Source organism: Anabrus simplex, chromosome 6, assembly GCF_040414725.1.
Source record: "Anabrus simplex isolate iqAnaSimp1 chromosome 6, ASM4041472v1, whole genome shotgun sequence".
NCBI classification, from domain to species: domain Eukaryota; kingdom Metazoa; phylum Arthropoda; class Insecta; order Orthoptera; family Tettigoniidae; genus Anabrus; species Anabrus simplex.
Window position 1 is genome coordinate 254,194,578 of NC_090270.1, and position 21,958 is coordinate 254,216,535.

Genomic DNA, 21,958 nt, shown 5'->3' on the forward strand with positions numbered 1-21,958 from the left:
TCTATAATTTTGTATCGTTATTGATGATTAAGAACTAATTAATTATTAGTTTTGTTACGTTAATGGTATCTACATTTCCTTTTAAATATCATCGGATACCCTGTGCCTCTAATTCCAACTGAGATTGGATTCCAAGAACGTAAGATAGCAGGTATAAATGACTTGTTATATGCTTTACTGTGATGAATGAGAATGACAAGAGGGATCGTGTGGATGACGCCAAAAACGTTCGATGTATTGCTGAGACGTTGAACAAGTGGCCAAAAAATCCACCTTTTTAGCTGTTCAGGAAATCAACTCCTTGTTGAAAACATCCTAGGGTTATGAGCTATGAATTTTTGGTAAATGAAATATAATAAACTATATCCTTTATTTGCTAGCCTCCGTGGCTCAGGCCCGGACTTTCACCGCTGGGTTCCGTGGTTCAAATCCCGGTCACTCCATGTGAGATTTGTGCTGGACAAAGCGGAGGCGGCCAGGTTTTTCTCCGGGTACTCCGGTTTTCCCTGTCATGTGTCATTCCAGAAACACACTCCAATATCATTTCATTTCCTCTGTCATTCATTAATCATTGCCCTGAAGGAGTGCGATAGGATTCCCCAGCCGGCACAATTCCTATCCTCGCCGCTAAATGGGGCTTCATTCATACCATTCCTGATCTGGTCGAATGACTGGAAATAGGCTGTGGATTTTCATTTTCATTCTTTGTTTATTCCTAAAATTACAATCCTTTTCTTAATCATCGTTGTCCGGTCGATTAGATTAGCAGTTTGCCTTTTTCTACCGCTACGAGCGCTAATGTGAGTCAATGCAGATTTTCACTTAAGCCCTTATAACTACACTCAGTTTGGACATTTTTCTAAAAATCAGTAGGAGCCTGAGGGTATTGATCCAAGGAACACGTTAAAGAAATAATTAGGTAAGTAAATTGGGCTGGGATTTGAATAAGAAAGAAAACTACTAAAGAAAGAAGCGCTTTTAGGCTGTTTTTCCGAAACTGCACTTAGGCCGGAAATGATCTTCGAGTTTTTTGGAGTTTAATCCTTTTGCTCTCAGGCTATTTTCACTAGTCAAGCCCAAAACACTCAGGCCATTTTTCATGATTATGCATGTTAAAATGTAAAAAATTGCCGTATAAAGAAATCCCCAGTTACAAAATTTAAAAAAAAATCATAGTAGTACACTATTTAATATCGTTTTAAAAAAATATCCCAAAATTGTTCATGGCATATTTTACTACAACATAAATTTTGAAATTTGAAAATATATTACAAAAAATAAAAATCGGTTTTTAAATACTAAAAAAGTAATATGTTCTTTAGTGATATTGTTGTTCAGTCATTCTGAAAATACGAGCATTTAATTCTGTATAACATGATATAATTCTGTTTTTTGTATTCTTATTTACTCATGAGTTATAGCACCTGACGTAAAGAACTGTACACATACCGTTCGGAGTCAGCATTTGTGTTTTGGAAAACATTCTCCTATCATCAGTACCTGTAAAATCCGAATCACTTCTTCTTTATCTACAGCTTTTCCCACACCTGTGGGGTCGCGGGTGCGAACTGTGTCGTACATGTGGGTTTGGCTCGTGTTTTATGGCCGGATGCCCTTGCTGATGCCAACCCTACATGGGGGGGGGAGGTAATCACTATCGCGTGTTACCGTGGTAGTTTGTAGTGTAGTGTGTTGTCTGAATATGAAGAAGAAAGTGTTGGGACAAACACAAACACACAGGTCCCGGGTCAGAAGAATTAATCAATGGCGATTAAAATTCCCGACCGGCCACGAATCAAACCCGGGCCCTCTGAACCGAAGACCTCAACGCTGATCATTCAGCCAATGAGTCGGACTGAAATACGAATCAATATCGGCTATAACGTCACTGTCATCGTCTAAAGCATCTAAATAATCTAAAACATCGGAATTATTTAGCCTAGAACTTGGCCCAGCCATGTAAAAAAATTAGGCCTACTCGTGGCACGAAAATCTAATAACACGAAATGTTAAACTAAAATTCACTTGAGAACACCGATAAATGTAGAATATAAACAAAATATATTTAACAATAATCTATTATTAAAATGGAAACAATAAAACGAAGGAAAACACGTATTTTGAAGCTTAAATGAGACTGTACTCGCAAGCAGCACACTTCAACTCGCCATGCGTTGAACATACGCGGTTTGATAACTTCATTTGTTCCAAACAGGTGAGCTTAGTGACTCTATCTCTCCAGAAAAGTATAAACTAAATCCAAAAGCTACTATTGATGTCTTTTCCTGACATCTGGGGGTCCATTAAGGTACGTATACAGCCATCAGAACACAAAGCCGATAGATCGGCTCGCTGAGCGTATAATTCAGTACAGTTGAGAAAATTGCTAATTTTACGTTTTCGTAGTATGGGGAATCCTACTTTGCTGAGAAATGATTTTAGCATTTCAACAAACCAAAAAAGGTTATGCTGAATCATAAGTGCACATTTAATGAAGCGTTTCATAAGGAATTTCCTTTTTTGAAAAGAAAGTTTTTTGGTAGTTGCTTTACGTCTCACCGACACAGATAGGTCTTATGGCGACGATGGGACAGGGAAGGGCTAGCAGTGGGAAGGAAGCGGCCGTGGCCTTAATTAAGGTACAGCCCCAGCATTTGCCTGGTGTGAAAATGGGAAACCACGGAAAACCATTTTCAGGGCTGCCGACAGTGGGGTTCGAACCTACTATCTCCCGAATACTGGATACTGGCCGCACTTAAGCGACTGCAGCTATCGAGCTCGGTTTGAAAAGAAAGGAAGATGCAATGCTCTGTAAATTCTGTGGCATTAAACTGTATAGTGATTCAAAAGTGGTGCCTTACTAATATTCATCGTAACATCAAGTAAATCGTGAGACTGACAGATCATTGAATGTAACAGACTTGATCTAGCCCATACCAGAAAAATGTAAGTACTAATGGTGCGAGGGAGCAGTGAAATTTTCTGTAACAGTTGTGTATTATTTGACAGAGGTTGTTGAAGCTGAACGCAGCAACTTTCTGTGACTATGTACACTAGTTGAATATTCTCGATAGTTGACGTCTCTCAGTTGGTACGAGTACTGACGGAATATCGAGGAGCTCGTGCGTGCAGTGAGTAATGTGTCCCTGAGGAACTTGCGTTAAACTAGTATACAGCGTTATATCGGTAACGAACAGCACGGCTTGTGTGTCTAATCTTGGTATACACTGTCATTTTAATTATGTAACCTCGATAATGGAATTACAGCTGCACACAATTCTCACAGACCTGTCTAATGCCTTTGACGCAGTGCAACACTACACGGTGATAATCAGTTCGTGTATCCTATTGCAATGGAGTACATTAATGCGTCTTTGATTGCACTGTACTGTGTGAGTGAATTCTGAAGGAATAATTTACGTCACAACGTCTCATTTCTCGTGTTCCTCACTGGCTCGTGTTTGGACCATTTATATTTAATACGTGTGTCTTCTTCTTCTTTATCCGTTTACCCTCCAGGGTTGGGTTCTCCCTCGGACCTCTACCGTCTTAAGGGCAGTGTCCTGGAGCGTGAGACATTGGGGAGTGGGGGATACAACTGAAAAGAAGGATCAGTACCTTACCCAAGCGGCCTCACCTGATGCTGAACAGAGGCCTTGTAGGGGCATGGACAGATTGGAAGGGATAGACAAGGAAGAGAGAAGGAAGCGGTCGCGGCCTTCTGGAGGAGAAGTGGGAAACCACGGAAAACCACTCCTCTCTAATCAGTTGACTTTCGAAGACTGAGTGGAGCCCGTTCCAGCCCTTGTACAACTTTTAAAATTTCGTTGCAAAGCCGGGAATCGAAGCCGGACCTCCAGGGATGACAGCTAATCACACTAACCAGTACACCACAGAGGTGGACTATTATGTTTGTCAATGACCTATTTTCAGGCAACAGGAGTGATAGCCAAGTGAATCGTCTCTGTTTTCTCACCAGAGCGGCTTCGGTTCGAATCCTGTCCAATGCATGCGGAATGTTCTATAATTAAAAACCATGACTTCCACGTAAAACCGAGGTCCCGTGTATGATCACGATATGAATAGTCACGCAAAATTGGAAACTTTCTTGCTTTGCTTATGTAGAGGTATTTTATCAAATGAGTGTCCTGCCCGGAGATAACTCAGCATTACTTTAAATAAGGGGTGAATAATAATAATAATAATAATAATAATAATAATAATAATAATAATAATAATAATAATAATAATAATTTGTTGTATCATTGATTCACATTGCTATAGATTTTGATACAATAGACTGTTGGAATTTTGTTCCACAGGAGTTCGTTAACATCCTGCAAACCAACGACGCTTTGTATTTAAATATTTAAATACCGTCAAAGAGCACCGATGTTAGTTTAATCTAACTTATAATCTCGCGAACAGGAGGTCAACGACCAGTCGTTTCCACCATTAAGTTGGGCACAAAAAGTATTTAAGATTTTGAAATCACATGTTTTAAATAGTTTTTTTTTTTTTTTTTGCAAGTTGCTTTACGTCGCACCGACACAGAAGATAGGTCTTATGGCGACGATAGGACAGGAAAGGGTTAGGAATGGGAAGGAAGCGGCCGTGGCCTTAATTAAGGTACAGCCCCAGCATTTGCCTGGTGTGAAAATGGAAAACCACGGAAAACCATCTTCAGGGCTGCCGACAGTGGGGTTCGAACCCATTATCTCCCGAATACTGGATACTGGCCGCACTTAAGCGACTGCAGCTATCGAGCTCGGTAATAGCCTTTTTAGGAAGTGGTTCTATAGTAGAATGTTAATAATATTTCGAATTGTTATCTTCATTAAATAAATCGCTGATTTTCTAATACAAGTTGCCGCTTTCCATCCCAGCTTAGTTCGGTTGTTTTTGAAGGTGTTCAAATACGCTATCCTCCCGTCAGCAGATTTATCGACGTGTAAAAGAACTTCGCAGGAACAAAATTCCGACTTGCCAGCGTCTCCGAAAACTGTTAAAGTAGTTACTGGGACATACAAATGTTGTTGTTCTTCTTCTTCTTCTTCTTCTTCTTCTTCTTCTTCTTCTTCTTCTTCTTCTTCTTCTTCTTATTATTATTATTATTATTATTATTATTTGTTCTTCTCCTTTACATAGTGAAATAATAAACTGGGCTGATATTTACAGAGTGAAATGGCTGCGTAGGTGTAAGGCTGTGCCTTAATTAAGGCCACGATAGCTTTCTATCCTATTTCAACCTTAGTACGGTGTTCAACCTTTAGTACAATGTGGTGTCAAAATTCTCTGTGGGAAAATCAAATAAACATGTCTTTCAACAACGTAAGGTACCGGTAAGGGTTTATTCTGCTCGAAGGCAGGTCCGAACCTCCGCAGAGGTATGCCTGAGCCGGAGTTTACGTACGGTAGGGTGGCCAGTTCTTTTCCGCTCGTCCATTCCTGTACCCCCCCCCCCACCAACAGCGCGTGGTAAACCATCCAAATCTTGACCACGCCCAATGTTGCTTATCTACGGAGATCTCACGGGATCCGGTGTTTCAACATGGCTACGGCCGTTGGCTCTTTCAATAAATGAAACTCAAATTGATTCATTTATTTGCATCTAACGAATCGTTTTCGAGACACATTTGTATAGAATTTGGAGTCGACAAGTGTGGAATTCAGTGCAGCGAAAGGGGGCAATTGCCCCAGTGCCTATTAAACGAATGAAATAATTAGTTTTCTAGAGAATGATGAGATGAGCCCTCTTTGATAAAAGTGCCTTCTACATGTCCCTCAGAAATCGGCAACCATGGCAGTCTGCACTGTTGCTAGGTACAACCGCGTTACACAGTTTGTATTGCTGATTTCATATGACCGCAAACAATTTGACATATTGTTGACATACGTTAGAGAAACTTTTTCTGATATATTAAGGGGAAGATTGAGTTATATCAACATGGGTCCAAAAATGGTTTATGCCGGAGTTATGCGACCTACCGATTTCCAACGGAACTCCTACCGCTCTCTATTTCCTCAAGAGCCTGAGCTGTCTCTGGTCATCCCTTGCAGACAGTTGATATTATTTGTGTTCTGTGTTGTTAGAAGCTGACATGTTTACTGTCATCCAGTCGGTCTCTTTCTGTTTTTCAACGACACGGGAATGTAGAGATATTTTATCTTAATTGATTGTCTTCACATGTTTTGCTAAATGTTTCTGTCTGGGACCAGTGGAACGTTTCCAACATTTTCTCCGTATTGGTCATATCCTGTGACCTGTGTGATTTCAAAGCTTTCAAATGTTTTCGTTCATAAAGTTGAGTAAGGATCGAGTGGAACAGAAAAAACTCAACTTCGCTGTAGTTCAGTATTTCTTCTAACACCTTCAGTAATTAAGTGGAACGCTGTGCAGGGTAGAAATACATGATTTTATCTCATTCCCTCTCCAGCATTGCGTAAGGGTGTAGCGCTATCATACTGTAATTCTGCCTTCAGGGACCTCTGTTTCGGGCATGTTCATCATCATCATCATCATCATCATCATCATCAATATCATCATATTGAACTAGCTCCAATTTCGCGAGTGCGGTGAATGAGTGCTCTCCATTTACTTCTGTCCATGTAGATGTCTTCTTACATAATCTGCTGCAAATTCAGACCTCGTCCAGTTAGATCATTTCTATTCTGATCGATCCATCTCTTCCTTGGCCGACCTCTTGATCTTTTGCCTTCCAGTTCCTTTTCAAACCACACACTAGCTGTTCTTTGTGGGTCGAATTTTTTGAAATGACCAAAACCATTTCCACCTGACTTCGAGACAGATCTCACTAAGGGATATTTTCACTTGAATAAGATGGCATACTTCGTCGTTTTCTTATTTTACCCCTCCTAGTTTTCTGAATCATAGTTCTTAAGAATTTCATTTCCACTGCTTGTAGTTTGCTGATATTTCTATTGGTTTAGATACAGGTTTCTAGACTGTATATGGTAACTGGTATAAAAACTCATGTAGACTATTAAAGTTGATCTTAATGGAACTTGCTTACCCCAAAGTTTCCTCATAAGATAACAAAACTGTGCTCCATTTTCTACTCTACTAGAGATTTCGGCAGATGGTCGGCTATATGTTGTTACTACACTGTCAAGATAACGGAACTGATGTACTTGTTCCAACTTTGATTCATCTAGATTCTAGAGTGACGTTAGTACGGATGTTCTGTTGACTAACAGGCAACACTGTCGTTCAGGACTTGCTTATCTTGAGACCAAATTGCTTGAATATAGCATTCCAGTCTTTCAGCTTCTGTTGTACTTCAGCTTCGCTGTCACCCCATATCATCACATGATCCTCAAAGGCAAGAGTTGTTGAATCTCTTAACTCTTTTCATTATTTCATCCATTACAGTGATGAATAAAAGTGGTGATAGTGCACTGCCTTGTTGTACACCCTGCCTAGTCTCAAAACTCTCCGAACGAATATCCATCCCCTACTTGGGCACAACTCTGGCAATGTTCATACAGCATTTTGAATTTATTAATTAAAGCAGATTATATCAATCTATTCTCAAGGCATTCCCAGATTTTTTAATCTCTGTGCAGTGTCGTAAGCCATCTCGATATCTAGGAAAATAAAGATGACATTTGTATACAAGAAGCACAATATACATAAAACTTAAAAAGTTTATTTTCTTGCGATCTTTCGTACAGTACACAAAATAAAGGAAATTGAAGCTTGCTTCTTATCGTGGTGAAGACACTAAATGATATCGTAAGTTTACTGTCTGCAGAAGACGTGTTTACATTTGTACAACTTTGGTCCTATATGTACAATTAGGTCTATACTGACGAGGTAGAGTGCCACTAATATGTGAAAATTTCTGATAGCTGATGGCTATCTAATGTTTGGGCCGGGCTGAGTGGCTCAGACGGTTAAGGCGCTGGCCTTCTGACCCCAACTTGGCAGGTTCGATCCTGGCTCAGTCCGGTGGTATTTGAAGGTGCTCAAATACGTCAACTTCGTGTCGGTAGATTTACGGGCACGTAAAAAGAACTCCTGTGGGACTAAATTCCGGCACCTCGGCGTCTCCGAAAACCGTAAAAGAGTAGTTAGTGCGACGTAAAACAAATAACATTATTTTTTTTCTAATGCTTGAAAGTGTGGCTTGAACTTAATGCGAAGTTCTTTCTAGCAGAATGCTAGGGTGGTGTAGGCTAAGTTATAAGGAAGGCGGGAATCTTGAGGCGGTAGTTAGTCCAGAGGTGAGACCTCTCGATCAGAGTTCAGTCCGCCTATTCAGTCTACATTTTCAAGAGGGATACCTCCGTGTCTGACTTACGGCATAGAGCTGATCGCTGGAATCGGCGCCCAATTTATACTGACTGGCTGACGTCAACAGTCACACTCGTACATTCCAGGTGGTTCGTTGCGAGAATGGGTTGTATAGCTGCAAGGCGGAGGACACTACAACATCTTTTTTTTAAATTTTTTTATTTATTTTACAGTGCTTCTCCATGATGGGCATGTTGACCTGCTTATATCATGCTCATCACAGCTAGCCGCTTGTTTTGGCCATCCAGCGCGATGGTACACGCCCTCTGAGTTTTCGACCGTCGATATTGCCATCTGCTATGAATCTTTCCAATGCCTGTGGTCTCCTGGCAATATTATGAAAGTACCAGAGTATTTCGGCGACCGTGAGTCCCATAGCTGAGTCTGGTCTTGTATCTACTCGCGTTCCTATTCTACCTCCCTTTGTCAACTCCTGTTGTGTTCCGATCCCGACGGTATTATATTAACAAGCCTACAGAGCCTTTCGCTTTCACACAGTTGTGTCACCCCTTCTTGTTTCATTTGTCGGTACCTTCAGACATCTTATTGTTTCGCTTCTGATTACGGTTAGTAGAGTATGGTTGTCAAGCTGTACTTCTTAAAACAATAACCACCGACATCATATTCTTATATTCACTCTTAGCAGACTACTTGCGACTGTTGATCAGATGCTTCAGACTTCTTATATGAAGTAGAAACTTCTACAGCAGAAACAACAAGAACATTTTTTTTTGATTCGTTGTGCCCAGCTGTGGAGCGCGTTTGAACTTATTTTGCACAATGTTTCTTCTTCTTTTCTTCCCAATATCTCTTCATTTTTTCACTGTGTTCCTTTCTGCGTGTTTCTGTCCAGCCTGTATTTTTTCTTGTTGGTTTCTCTGCAAATTTATGTTTGTTTACTAAGCTTCTAAATTTCATTCTATCTTGAATGGTTTTGTCCTCAATACCCATTTCTTGTAGATCTTCATGAATTTCTGCTAACCAATTGTTGCGGATTTTCAGGGTTAGAGCTAGATTTAGAATTTTCTTTGTCAGCCTGTTGTTATCCATTCTGTGTAGGTGTCAGTAGAATTTTAGTCGTCTCTTTCTGATGGTATCTGTGATTTTTTCTGTGAATTGAATAATTTCGTGTGGTTTCTTTTTCATCCAAATTCCATTTTCGAACTTTGGTCCTAGGATTTTTCTGAGAATTTTCCTCTCTTGTTTCTCAATGCTTTTCATTTGTGACCTGCCGCCAATGATCAGTGTTTCAGATGCATAAAGTGCCTCTGGTTTGATGACTGTATTGTAGTGTCGTAATTTTGCATTTTTTGATATACATCTTTTGTTGTATCTGTTCCATGTGATTTTGTAAGCCCTTTGCAGTTTAGCAGTTCTTTCTTTGTTAGCTTCCTGATTTAACCCTGCTGGCTGAATAATTTCACCTAGATATTTGAATTTGTCTACTTGGGAAATTATTCCAATGGTTGATTGTCTAATATTGATTTAGTTCCTTCCATAAACTGCGTCTTTTCAAATGAAATTTGAAGTCCGGTTTTTGCGGCTATTTCATTCAATTTTTCTATGGATTGGATTGCTTCTTGTCTGTTGTTCGAAAAGATCGCAAGGTCATCTGCGAAAGCTAAGCAGTCAAGGTGAATTTTGTCTTTAAGAAGTCTGCCAATGTTTATACCTTTAGTTTCTTTTCTCCATTCACGAATCACTTTTTCCAAAACTAAATTGAATAGTAGTGGGGATAGTCCATCTCCCTGTCGGACGCCAGTTCTGATTTCGAACGGTTCAGAAATTTCTCCCAAGAACTTAACTTTTGATGTTGTGTTGGTCAGAGTTTGTTTAATCAATTCCCTCGTTTTCCTGTCGACTTGAAATTCCTCTAGTATGTTGAACAGGGTCTGCCGATCTATGGAATCATACGCTTTTTTGAAGTCAACAAAGGTGATTACTGTTTGTTTGGTTTTGCGAATCTGTAGTATGGTTTTTAGGTTTAGGATTTGTTCTGCTCAGGATCTCCCTTTTCGGAATCCAGCCTGATAATCTCCGATCAGGTGGTCTGTTTGTTTCTCTAATCTATTAAGTAGAGCTTTAGAGAAGATTTTATATACGACTGAGATGAGAGAAATTCCTCTGTAGTTGTTAATGTCTGATTTGTCTCCTTTCTTGTGAAGTGGGTGAATCAATGCACATTTCCAATCCTCCGGAATTTCTTCAGAAAACCAAATTTCCTGTAAGATTTTTTGAATACTCTGGGCCAGTTTGTCACCACCAATTTTCAACATTTCAGCGATTATTCCATCTTCTCCTGGTGCTTTGTTGTCTTTTAAATCTCTGATTATTTGTTTGACTTCTTGTAATGTGGGGGGTTCTGAATCTGGATTAGGTGTTGGTTTTTCATAGGTGAATTGTTCCTTTGGAGATTCACAGTTTAAAAGGTCCATGAAATGGTTTGCTAGGAGTTCACAGTTTCCCTTATTACTTGTTTCCAAAGCCCCATCTGCACATTTGAAACAGAGACTAGGTGCCTGGTAATTGGATAATTCTTCTCTGAATGTTCTGTAGAAGTTCTGTGTATTGTTTTTCTTGAAATCTTCTTCTATTTCTACCAGTCTGTTTTGATCATATTTTCGTTTTTCAGATCTGATGATTTTTGAGGTTTGTTTCTGTGTTTTGAAGAATTCATCACGATTTTGATCAGTTTTATGGGAACTCCAGTTTAGCCAGGACCTAATTCTGACTTCTATGGCCTTGTCACAGGTGTCATTCCACCACCTGTGTTTGCGTTTCCTTGGGGGATTGCTGATGTTTTGTGAAGCTTTCAAGAGTGTGTCCTTGAGTTCTAGCCAGTTTGAAGGAGCATCGTTGGAGATATTCGCAAGGAAATTGTCTGAGTTCTGTCTCAGAAATTCAGGGTCGATTATTGGGTTTCTGATTGTTTTGGTTTTCTTCCTGTTGGGTTGAAACTTTACTTTAACAAGAGATAGGTGGTGGTCGGAGTCAATAATTCCCTTTTTGACTTTAACGTTCATAATTTCTTTTTGTTTTTTCTTGGAAATAGCCACATGGTCTAGTTGAAATTCTCCTAAATGCATGTTCGGGGATCTCCATGTCATTTTCTTTTGTGGAAGTGCCAGGAAATGGGTTGACATCAATTTTAGATCGAAATTCTCGCAGAAGCCAATTAAACGTTCTCCATTTTTATTGGTTCTTTTGTGAGCAGGGTAAAGTCCTACAGTGGTCCTAAATTTCTTCTCTTTGCCAATTTGTGCATTGAAGTCCCCCAGCAGAATTTTGACATGATGTTTTGGAACTTTGGCTGTAGTTTCTTCTAGTAATTCCCAGAAGTCATCTACCTTCTGTGGGTCTTTTTGATTGTAATTGTTTGTAGGTGCATGTGCATTGATTAGTGTATAAGCTTTGTTTCCTGATTTGATTGTCATTAGTGAAATTCTTTCAGAAGGAGATGTAAAGTATAATACCGAATTTGTGATATTTTTTCTCACTGCAAAACCAGTGCCAAATTGTAATATTTTGTTAGGGAGGAGGGTAGCTGGTTTACCTTTATAAATTCTATAGTTTCCTGATTCAAAATGATTTTCGTCACTGTACCTAGTTTCTTGGAGTGCCAGAATTTGGATGTTGAGTTGGTCTAATGTGTCTGTTAAGTGCTTCAACTTTCCAATTTTGCGAAGCGTGTTGATGTTTAAAGTGCCAATAAAATGTTTTTCCTTTGGGCGAAGAGATTTGGGAAGCTCCGATACATTCCCGCATGATGTTCTCGGTCCCCCAGAATCCGATGACCGAGAAAACCTAGTATGAATACTAGGGCCTGGGGTAGTAGTATCATTAACTGACGTTGCCATCATGCTAGTAAATTGAAGATAATGGGGAGATTGATCTTTGTCAATCTCATAGTTACAACTAAGGTATTGAGCCTCAGAGGTTGCCTCAAGATGTTTTCTGGCTGTGCCTGTTTTTGGTCCGCGAGAGGTATTTTATTTCCCTCAAGCCCTCCGGACAAGTCCGGCGAGCCCCTCGATCCGCCACCTGGGACGCGCCCGATAGGGAAACAGGCAAAACCCCCACGGGAAAACAACAAGAACATTATTATTATTATTATTATTATTATTATTATTATTATTATTATTATTATTATTATTATTATGAGGAATAATTTCGATGGGTAAAGCTGTACACATGAACCGGTTTCGGTGGCGGGGTCATGTGAGGCCAATGGAGGATAGGTTAGCTAGGAGAATAATGGACTCTGTTATGGAGAGTAAGAGAAGTAGAGGGAGACCAAGACAACGATAATTAAATTCAGTTTCTAACGATTTAAAGATAAGAGAGAGAGCTAAACGAGGCTACACGACTATTTATTTACAAATAGAGGATTGTGGCGGCATTTAGTAAATTCACAGAGGCTTGCAGACTAAAGGAATGTTTTATTATTATTACTATTATTATTATTATTATTATTATTATTATTATTATTATTATTATTATTATTATTATTATTATTAGCTTTCACCCCTACGGGATAACGGGCCCTCAGTAGAAGAAATACTATTAGAATATCACTGAACGTAGTGGCTGTACTCCAGTAAAACGCATATTAAAGGCGGCTTAATAGGTCTAAAATACCCGCCGTTGACAGGCTGGTCGGTGTATCTTGTCGCAACCAAATAGGTCATGTCAATGTCAGTCTCACCGAACAATGCTAGGGCGTCCCTCGTAAGCGACGCGCGTCGGCCTCGCCCGACCGTCGCGACAAACGGACGAAGGCTACTGGTTAATGAAGAACAAAAAGAAAGAAAATAATAAATCTGACAATACCTATGAATGCCAACTGCATGCAGTGGAGATGCGAATGCTGCGATGCGCATCTCTTTAATTTACCACGTCACCAACACCTCAGCTCGGCAACAAATGGGCATTGCGCCAGTATTGGAGAAAATGGGAGGGAAATGTCTTTGGTGGTACCGTCGTGTCGTAGCAGTCACTACCTCAGCTCTTCACTTACGACTGAACGGCCAACGCCCGTGGACCAAAGCAGCGCTGGCAAGAAACGATACATACACCGTGAAATTGGCGGCTTGGGAGCAAATGCCGCTCAGGACTTTGTGAAATGGCATGCGAAGGTCCAAAAATTTCACGAAGTTCCTAAGCATAGAAGCATCGATATGTTTTATTCCTGTCCTAGTATGCATGGATGACGTATACTGGTTGTCATGACTACTGTGGCATGGGAAAACTATCCACGACCGAGAGAGTTGGCCGTGCGGTTAGGGGCGCGCAGTTATGAGCTTGCATTCGGGAGATAGTGAGTTCACAACCCAGTATCACCAGGCCTGAAGATTGTTGGTTTCCCGTTTTCACACCTGGAAAATGCTGGGACTCTACTCTAATTAAGACCACGGCCGCGTTCTTCCCACTTCTAGCCCTTTCCTTTCCCATCGTCGCCATGGGACCTATCTGTGCTTGTGCGATGTAAAGCCAATTGTAACAAAAAATGTCCACGCTACTTGTAGATAGTGATGGTAGTGGTGATTATTCCTTAACATTAACATTAATGAGAGGAGAAAAGAATGGAAGGGATAAGATTTCAAAAAAAAAGAAGGCATCGGCTAAAGAAAGACAAGAGCCACGAAGAGCGTAGACATGAACGACTCCCTAGCCCTCGGATGCTCAAATACCGTTTGGGTTCGAAAAGAACAAGAGTTAACCAAGAATGGTCGGATACGGATAGGGTGTATGAAAGCAAGGAGCCTGGCACAAGTAAGTGGAAGCAATGCCAGGGCTCATGTCTCGCCAGCCCACGGTCCCTTTTAGTCACCTCTTGCGACAGGCAGGGGATACCATGGTTGTATTCTAACGCCGCCACCGACAGGGGGATATTGTGGATAGATCCCCAGCCCATGAACATATTGATGTTAAAAGTGCACTCTGCACTAGCGGGACAACGCTATGATGATGATGGATACCTAAAACTGCTACACCTTTTCATTAGATTCGTGTTCCACTTTGCGATATTTTACGAAACTCAAATGACACAATCGCTTGTTTCGGAAAATCTGGTGGATGTGGAGGGAGCCGCAAGTAATGTTGATAAAGAGGTGATCCAGGTCTACTGGATTCTTCAAAGTGAAGGGCCAAAAGTACATTGAGTGAGATGTTTACAATAATTACTTCTTTCTTATAAAGCTATTTATCATTTGCATTACTTTAAGTGTCAATGCACTTATGTTTTATTCTTATCTGCCTTCTTGGCTGAATGTTGAGCCCTTCGCTTCAAAAGGTCCCGGGATCTATTCACGGCTCAGTCGGCGATTTTAACCGCTCTGGTTAATTTCTCTCGCTCAGGGACTGGGTGTTTGCGTTTATCGCAACACACACTCCTTCACATACACACAACACACGACACCTATCTAGCAGCACAAAAGCACGGACTATTGAATACACTCCTCCACATAAGGTTGGCGTCAGGAAGGGCATTCAGCCATAAAACAGGGCTAAGTTAAAATGTTGTATACAGTTCGCACCCATCATCCCATCAAGGTGTGAGAAATGTGGAAGAACAATAACAATATGAAAAGTCCAAGTTATACAAATGTAACAGTACCTATTTCAGCCATTATAATCCTTCATCATCATCATCTGTTTACCCTCCAGGTTCGGTTTTTCCCTCGGACTAAGCGAGGGATCCCACCTCTACCGCCTCAAGGGCAGTGTCCTGGAGCTTCAGACTCTTGGTCGGGGGATACAACTGGGGAGTATGACCAGTACCTCGCCCAGGCGGCCTCACCTGCTATGCTGAACAGGGGCCTTGTGGAGGGATGGGAAGAGTGGAAGGGATAGGCAAGGAAGAGGGAAGGAAGCGGCCGTGGCCTTAAGTTGGGTACCATCCCGGCATTCGCCTGGAGGAGAAGTGGGAAACCACGGAAAACCACTTCCAGGATGGCTGAGGTGGGAATCGAACCCACCTCTACTCAGTTGACCTCCCGAGGCTGAGTGGACCCCGTTCCAGCCCTCGTACCACTTTTCAAATTTCGTGGCAGAGCCGGGAATCGAACCCGGACCTCCGGGGGTGGCAAGCTAATCACGCTAACCACTACACCACAGAGGCGACCATTATAATCCTTATTTAGGCTATTTAAATCAATCAATAAATCAATCAATCATCATTGATCTACGTTTAGGGCTGTCGCCCACGAGACACATTCCCTATAATTTGTTTACCTAGCTTTTACTTAAATCATTTCATAGACTTGGAAATTCATCGGAGATTTCCCTTGATAAATAGTTGAAAATCCACAGTCTGTTTCCAGTCACTCGACCGGGTCAGGAATGGAATGAATGAATCCCCCAACTTGCAGCGAGGATAGGAATTGTGCCGGCTGCCGAAGCCTGTCCCACTCCTCTGGGGTAATGATTAAAGAATGACAGACGAAATAATTAAATTATATTGGAGAGTGTTGTTGGAATGAATTATGACGGGGAAAACCGGAATACCCGGAGAAAAACCTGTCCCGGCTCCACTTTGTCCAGCACAAATCTCACATGGAGTGACCAGGATTTGAACCACGGAACCCAGCGGTGAGAGGCCGGCGCGCTGCCGCCTGAGCCACGGAGGCTTTGATAAATTATTCCAATTTCTAATTCTTCTTCCTGTAAATGAATACTTGCCCCAATTTGTCCTCTTGAATTCCAATTTTATCTTCACATTATGATCTCCCCTATTTTTAAAAGCTCCACTCAAGCTTAGACTATTAATGTCGTTCTACGCCATTTCTCCACTGACAGCTCGTCTCGTTACTCCAAAGTATTTCCTACCCAAACTTCGCAATATTTTCGTAAAATTACTCTCTTGCCGGAAATCATCCGGATGGAATCGTGTTGCTTTTCTTTGCATCTTTTCCATTTCTTGTATCAAGTAATCCTGGTGAGGATCTCATACCCTGGGTCTTACCAGAGACGAATATGCTCTCTCGTGTACATCCTTACTACAAACCCTAAATACTCGTATAACTATGTGAAGAGATCTGTAAGCTTTTTTACGATCTCGTTAATCTGATTACTCCAGTTCTATCACCCCATCTACACAGTAATATTAAAACTGAGAGGACTTTTCCTCTTGGTGGAACTAACAACTGCTGGGCTGAGTGGCTCAGACGTTCGAGGCTAAACATTCTGACTCTAACTTGGTAGGTTAGATCCTGGTTCAGTCCGGTGGTATTTGTAGGTGCTCAAATATGTCAGCCTCGTGTGGATAGATTTATTTGCACGTAAAAGATCTCCTGCAGGACAAAATTCTGGCACCTCGGCGTCTCCGGAAACCGTCAACAATAGTTGGTAGGACGTAAAAATAGCATTATTATTAAACTTTTTTTTTTTTTGCTATTTGCTTTACGTCGCACTGACACAGATAGGTCTCATGGCGACGATAGGACAGGAAAACGCTAGAAGTGGGAAGGAAGCGGCCGTGGCCTTATTTAAAGTACAGCCCCAGCATTTGCCTGGTGTGAATATGGGAAACCACGAAAACCATCTTCAGGGCTGCCGACAGTGGGGCTCGAACCCACTATCTTCCGAATACTGGATACTGGCCGCATTTAAGCGACTGCAGCTATCGAGCTGGGTATTGTTAAACTTACAACGTGACTTTTCATCCCGTTTACCATCATACCATTGGCTGCTGTCCATCTCACGACATTGTTGAGGTCTGCTAGCAGTCGCTCACACTCTTGTAACTTATGTATTTAAAAAAAAAATTCTGTTTGTTCGGAGCGTCGACCTAGAAATATATTTTGCCCCTACTTGTACCATATGTGAGGAACCTGCGTGTATTATGTAAATAGCAGAAGTGTAAAGTGTTGAATTTGAGTAACGTTAAGGACGGCACAAACACAAACACTCAGTTCCCAGGCCAGGGATATTAATCATTTACAATTAAAAGTCCCTGACCCGGGCGGGAATCGAATCCGGGGCCGCCGGATGACAGGCGGACGCGTTGCCCCCTACACCGCGGGGTTGGGCAACTTATGTATAGTATTACTCCGTACAGTACAATGTCACCCGCAAGGAGCCTTCTGTGTGATTCCAGTTCTTTACTCGTATCCTTCATATCAGAAAACATGAAGGTCCAATAATACTCCCTTGCGGAACCCCGGTCTTAATCGTAATCATCAGGATTTGTAATTCTTAAATATTCTCAGCTTAGTTATCACACAACTGTAAACATTATGTGAACGGAACTGCTTACCACGATGTCCCTAGTAATGATGATGAGGTTGACAACAGCGATAACAATGCAAAGTATGGACAAAGACTTGGAGAGACAGTGACGCACAGGTGTCCTTGCACAAGGCCGAAGAGCTCATTCATGTGTTGAGCTGGTGGTAAACAAGACGGGGCAACTCAAGTCACACATATCCATTACCAGGAGCGATGTTGCTACATCCTCCGTATAATAAAGTGGCGAGCCCAGCTGTACGAAAAGCATGTTCAAATTTTGGGTATTAACAGGTCTGAAAGAGGCACTCAGCTCCCGTGAGAACAGCGTTCTTGCGAAAATTTTATTGTTCTCATTTATCTCGTTATTGGCTAAATATTTCCATATACTACTCGTCATGTAAGAAAATATCCTAAGAACCTTACTCTTTCTGCCCTATTAATAGTGTCCTACTCCATGGCTAAATGTTTCGGGTGCTGGCTTTGGGTCCGAGGGTCCCGGGTTCGATTCCCGGCCGACTCTGGAATTTTAACCTCACTGGTTGATTCCGATGGCTCAGGGGCTGGGTGTGTATGTCGTCTTCATCATTAGAATTCGTCATAGGCAGGGACCCATCCTCATACAACGCGCAGGTCGCCTATACGGCGTCAACTCGAAAGATCTGCACCGGGCCTCTTCGGAGGTCATACGAAAAAGAAAACTGAAGGTAGTAATTTATAGATATGTTCTGTTAGATTCGCTTCAGTGTCGCTCCGATTCTATTAGACATGTTTGCGAAATTAATAACTGGTTCGATAGAAGACAGTTCGGGTTTAGGAAAGGTTATTCCACTGAAGCTCAACATGTAGAATTCAAGCAAGATATAGCAGACATCTTGGATTCAGGAGGTCAAATGGATTGTATCGCGATTGACCTGTCTAAAGCATTTGATAGGGTGGATCATGGGAGACTACCAGCAAAATGAGTGCAATAGGACTAGACAAAAGAGTGACTGAATGGGTGGCTATATGTCCAGAAAATAGATCTCTGAGAATTAGAATAGGCGAAGCTTTATCTGACATTATAATAATGGGAATTCCTCAAGGCAGTATTATTGGACCTTTCTTATAGATATATATAAATGATACGAGTAAAGAAATGAAATCAGAGATAAAGCTTTTTGCAGATGATGTTATTCCGTATAGAGTAATAAGTTAAAAGATTGTGAGCAACTGCAAAATGACCTCGATAATGTTGTGAGATGGACAGTACTCAATGGTATGATGATAAACGGGGTTAAAAGTCAGGTTGTGAGTTTCAAAAATAGGAAAAGTCCTCTCAGTTTTAATCACTACATTGATGGGGTGAAAGTTCCATGGAAGGGGTCTGCTCGTCATATGCCCTCACTCCATATGAGCACTGCGGAGAGGATTGGAATTTAATCCAGGCTTTTGACACGCAATCTAGTGATTAGAAATTGCATGCCGGCCAACATTCTGATGGTGAAAATTTTTCGGTCAACGGGACTGGGACCGGCTAACCTCGGTGTCAGACCGTTTAGACTTCAGCACCTTAACGATCATGGCCACCAGGCGGTCATTAGTGATACATTAATCACTCAATCCGTTCTAGGCAGCCGGGCGAGTTGGGGCGCGCAGCTGTGAGTTTGCATGCGGGAGATAGTGGGTTCGAACCCCACTGTCGGCGGCCCTGAAGATGGTTTTCCGTTGTTTCCCATTTTCACACCAGAGGCTGTACCTTAATTAAGGCCACGGCCGCTTCCTTCCCATTCCTAGGCCTTTCCTATCCCATCGTTGCCGTAAGACCTGTCTGTGTCGGTGTGACGTAAAGTCACTGTGTATTCAGTATACGTTTTGTGCCTGCCCCATTACAATGCCGAGTCAGGATATTTAAGGAGTGTCTGTTCAAAAGGTGTTTCTAACAGAAGACAATAGTGGGAAACGCAAGAAAGATACTATAAAAGGCACAAGGAACGTACTCATGGTGCAGCTTTTAAAGAATTACATCTTTTTGATCTGGATTGCTCATGGAATTCGATAGTATTCAACTACTGTAATATATGTGGCAGAAATACCTCATAGAATTCGATAGTATTCAACTACTGTAATATATGTGGGAGAAATATCTCATGGAATTCGATAGTATTCAACTACTCTAATGTATGTAGCAGAAATACCTCATGGAATTAGATAGTATTCAACTACTCTAATGTACGTAGCAGAAATACCTCATGGAATTAGATAGTATTCAACTACTCTAATGTATGTAGCAGAAATACCTCATGGAATTAGATAGTATTCAACTACTCTAATGTATGTAGCAGAAATACCTCATGGAATTAGATAGTATTCAACTACTCTAATGTATGTAGCAGAAATACCTCATGGAATTAGATAGTATTCAACTACTCTAATGTATGTAGCAGAAATACCTCATGGAATTAGATAGTATTCAACTACTCTAATGTATGTAGCAGAAATACCTCATGGAATTAGATAGTATTCAACTACTCTAATGTATGTAGCAGAAATACCTCATGGAATTAGATAGTATTCAACTACTGTAATGTATGTGGCAGAAATACCTCATGGAATTCGATAGTATTCAACTACTCTAATGTATGTGGCAGAAATACCTCATGGAATTCGATAGTATTCAACTACTGTAATGTATGTGACAGAAATACTAAACCTCGCATCCGGGAGATATTGGGTTCGAACCCCACTGTCGGCAGCCCTGAAGATGGTTTTCCGTGGTTTCCCATTTTCACACCAGGCAAATGCTGGGGCTGTACCTTAATTAAAGCTACGGCCACTTCCTTCCCAATCCTAGGCCTTTCCTGTCCTATCGTCGCCATAAGACCTCTCTGTGTCGGTGCGACGTAAAGCAAATAGCAAAAGAAGAAATACTAAACTTCTTTTCGAAGTGGAAATAGCACCTTTTTAACAGACATTCCTAATTTTTGATTGTTCATGACGTGAAATCGAGGAAAAGGAACAAATGGTGATGAAGCTCTCAATGCAGTTTCTCTGGTCAGGTCGAATTTTCAGGGTAAAGATATTAACTGTACAACAGTGTGTGTGAGCAACACCGTGAGTTGATCTTTACATCGAGCAAAATGTAGTAATTAAAGTGGGAACCAGAAGAGAATACTAGATTATAACGTCAGAAACTGGTGATTTGTATTAGCTTATATTATTATGTTATGTTGCGTTATTAATACTTTAAGTATTAGTGTATAATTTCTAATGAAATTTACTGAAAATTGTTCCATTGATTTAGAAAAATGTTCAGGGAATTATGAGTTTCTGAAAAGTTTTCCAGCGGTTTAATACTGTGGGAATTCTTATCCAGCTCTGTTCGTTGGCGCAGGAAGTTTCTTCACATAGGGCTGGTAACACTGGTCGTCCTTAATTAAATCATCGTTAGTTATTTTACTACCCCAATAACAATATTCATAACCGAGTGAGTTGGCCGTCCGGTTTTGGCGCGCAGCTGTGAGCCTGTGAGCTTGCGTTCGAAAGATAGTGGGTTTGGACTCCACTGTCGGCAGCCCTGACGATGGTTTTCCGTGGTTTACCATTTTCACACCTGGCATTTTTTTTGTTCAGAGCGAGTACATTCGAGTCCCGGGACGAAAACTATGCCCCTCTACTCATCTGTTTCCGCGACATGCCGATGAGTCGGAAAATCTCCATCATGTGCACTGGCGGGGGGAAAGCGATCTGTCGTGGAGAAGAAACTGTCTTTTTTCCACGTCATGAAAGAAACCCCCTCTTCGCTACTCTAATAAAAATCTGATAATGAGATCGGAGTAAATTTTGAGGAGAAGAAGAATTTGAGGAGGCGGAAAGCTTCCCTTCTTAACAAACGGTCCTTTTCAGGGGGATTAATTTAAAATTTTAAGAATTTAGGTAATTGTATGTATGTTGGGTATTCAGCCCGAAGGCTGGCTTGATCCTCCACAGCTCCACCAAAAGCTATCATAGACAGCCTATAGAGCGTTCCAACCTTAAATTGCAGTACAGCGTAGATGGAGCGCGCTGTTGCGAAATCGACTCATGAAGATCACGCTCGAGTGTGACTCAAACAAGGCGTCACAGTTCCACATTTTTCGTTTGCAATTTTTTAAAGTTTAAGTTCATTCATTCATAAATTAATATTTGTAGGATGGTAAAATAAATACAACATACCTTAATCACTGGCGTTGCTCTCAGACATTGGACGTACACCTTCTATCATTTCTGCAAGGCCTGATGTTCCCGCTTTGGATGAACCGTGTTCGGAAGATGAACTTGAGGATGATCCGGACGATGAAGAAAGTCGTATTAAAAACTTTTCATTGTCGACATCGTCCTGTAATTCGTCTGCTTTCCACAAATCTCTTTCATTTTTCTTTACTTCGTTCACGTAAT